We start from the raw sequence: 2836 nt of genomic DNA on the forward strand, positions 1-2836 counted from the left end.
TACACTTTGAGATTAAGAACTAAATAAGACAAGCAACATATGTAGGATATCTAATATTTACCAAGAAGCAGGTAGTGAAAGTCAAGATGATTGCAATCAAAACCAGAGCCTTCATCTTGTCTTAGGGTCTTTTAGAAGTAGGCAACAGAAGGTGCTTCACTGGTGGGGGGAAAATAAAAGAAGTATCATTTTGTATTTGATGAATTTTAACCAAAGGAGTAACATTTATAATGAAAAATATGAATACTGATAATCACGAAAACTATCATGAAATTTTTCTTTTCAAAAATTTGAAAAATAAAATTCAAATTTCAACATAGTCTTCATGTATAATAATAAGTTTAATACCACATTGTATGTCAATTATCCAAATAGATAAGAAAAGAAAGACATAAACAAAAATTAAGATGTGTGATACCATGTTTTAATTTATGTGTGGATTTTCTGTTATTAAAATCTTTATAGCTCTTCCTTTGGGAGCCGCCAGGTAGAGGAGCGTGGCCTTCTCCTCCCCACACCATGGCGTGTGTTCATCCACTGACATCAGTGTACTCTGAAAAGGGGGAATCATTTTGCCTGTTGTGTTTAAAGCTCCCATTCAACCAGATATTGTGAACTTTGTTCACGCCAACTTGTGCAAAAACAGTAGACAGCCCTATGCTGTCAGTGAATTGGCAGATTATCAAACCAGTGCTGAGTCTTGGGCTCCTGGCAGTACTGCGGCTCAAATTCTCAGAGTTCGAGGTGGTGGCATTCCTCATTCTGGCCAGGGTACTTTTGGGAGTATGTGTTGTGGGGGACACACATTTGCACCAACCAAAACCTGGTGCCATTGGCACCGTAGAGTGAACACCACACAGAAGTGACATGCCATCAGCTCTATCCTGGCTGCCTGGGCCTTCCCTGTCCTGGTCATGTCTAAAAATCAACATCCTGTTGAGGAAGTTCCTGAATATCCTTTGGTGGTTGAAGCTAAAGTTGAAGGCTATAAGAAAACCAGGGATGCCGTTTTTTGCTTCTTAAGAAATTTAAGGCCTGGAATGGTATCAACAAGGTCTATGCCTCTCAGAGCATGAGAACTGGCAAAGGCAAAATGAGAAATTGTCATCATATCCAGTACAAGGGACTGTGCATCACCTATAATAAGGACAATGGTATTATCAAAGCCTTCAGAACATCCCTAGAATTACTCTGCTTAATGTAAGTAGAACGAACATTTTGAAACTTGTTCCTGGTGGGTTGTGGGCTGTGTCTGAAAGTGCTTTCCGCAAGTTGGATGACTTCTATGGCACTTGGTGTAAAGCCTCCTCCAAGAGTAATACCACCTTCCGATGTACAAGGTACTCAGCACAGACCTTAGCAGAGTCTTGAAAAGTCCAGAGTCCTCTGCACACCATACAAGAAGATTCTTCACAGAGTCCTGAAGAAGAATCCACTGGAAAACCCAAGAATAATGTTGAAACTAAACCCATATGCAAAGAGCATGCACTGCAACACTATTCTTCGCCAGGCCTAGAACCACAAGCTCTAGGAAGATAAAGCAGCAGCAGCAGTAGAAGCCAAATCAGATGAGAAGGGGCTCCAGGTAAGAAGCCTATGGTAGTGCAGGAAGGCGAGAAGGCTGTTGGCCTTACGAAGCAGAAGCCTTTGGTGGAAAAAGGCTGTAGCTAACCAGAAACCAGCAGTTGAGAAAAAGCCTGCAGAAAAGAAATCCACTACAGAAGAAAAAAGCCTGTGGCATAAACTTAAGTTTGTTTATTCCATAAAGATCAAATCACTTTGGAGAGCTAAGTTTGAATAAAAACCTAATCAAATGTAGTGAGAAACATGAATAAAAAACTTTTTTGTTTAATAACTAGAGGCTTGGTGCACGAAATTTGTGCACGGGGGAGTCGTCCCTCAGCCCAGCCTGCACCCTCTCCAATCTGGGACCCCTTGAGGGATGTCCGACTGCCCGTTACCTCCCACCGGGATCGGGTCTAAACGGGCAGTCGGACATCCCTCTCACAATCCAGGACTGCTGGCTCCCAACTGCTTGCCTGCCTGCCTTCCTGATTGCCCCTAACCGCTTCTGCCTGCCAGCCTTATCACCCCCTAACAATTCCCCTGCCAGCCTGTTTGCCCCTAACTGCCCTCCCTTGAAAACCTGGTCACCCCTAACTGCCCTACCCTGCAGGCCTGGTCACCCCTAACTGCCCTCCCCTGCAGGCCTGGTCACCCCTAACTCCCCTCCCCTGCTGGCCTGATCACCCACAACTGCCTTCCCCTGCAGGCCTGGTCCCTCCCAAATGCCCTCCCCTGCTGGCCTGATTGCCCACAACTGCCCTCCCTTGCAGGCCTGGTCCCTCCCAACTGCCCTCCCCTGCTGGCCATCTTGTGGTGTCCATCTTGTGTCCACATGGGAGCAGGATCTTTGACCACATGGAGGCAGCCATCTTGTGTGTTGGAGTGATGGTCAATTTGCATATTACTCTTTTATTAGATAGGATAGAGGCCTGGTGCATGAGTGGGGTCAGGCTGGTTTGCCCTGAAGGGTGTCCCAGATCAGGGTGGGGTTCCCTTGGGGCATGGGGCGGCCTGGGGAGGGGCCTGTGGTGGTTTGCAGGCCGGCCATGCCCCCCACGACTCAAGCAGAGGCTCTGGTATCTGGGATTTTATTTACCTTCTACAATTGAAACTTTGTAGCCTGGAGTGAAGCCAAGCCTCCTGCTTGCTCCGAGACGGCAGCCATTTCTGTTGGAATTTATTTATCTTCTATAATGGAAACTTTGTAGCCTTAAGCAGAGGCCTGGGCCTGCCAGGGTGTGCGAAAAGCTTGGCTTCCTCCATCACCAGG

The 2836-nt window shown here is 46.4% G+C and overlaps 1 pseudogene across 1 annotated transcript; it reads left to right on the forward strand.

The window, feature by feature from the left end:
• The first annotated feature begins 519 nt into the window (after positions 1 to 519).
• Positions 520 to 1801, forward strand: LOC307093685 (large ribosomal subunit protein uL4-like; annotated as a pseudogene). Its single transcript has one exon. The product of its transcript is annotated as a large ribosomal subunit protein uL4-like (transcript).
• The last annotated feature ends 1035 nt before the right edge of the window (positions 1802 to 2836 follow it).

The sequence above is a fragment of the Cnephaeus nilssonii genome (assembly GCF_951640355.1).
Source record: "Cnephaeus nilssonii genome assembly, chromosome: 1".
Taxonomy (NCBI): Eukaryota; Metazoa; Chordata; class Mammalia; order Chiroptera; family Vespertilionidae; genus Cnephaeus; species Cnephaeus nilssonii.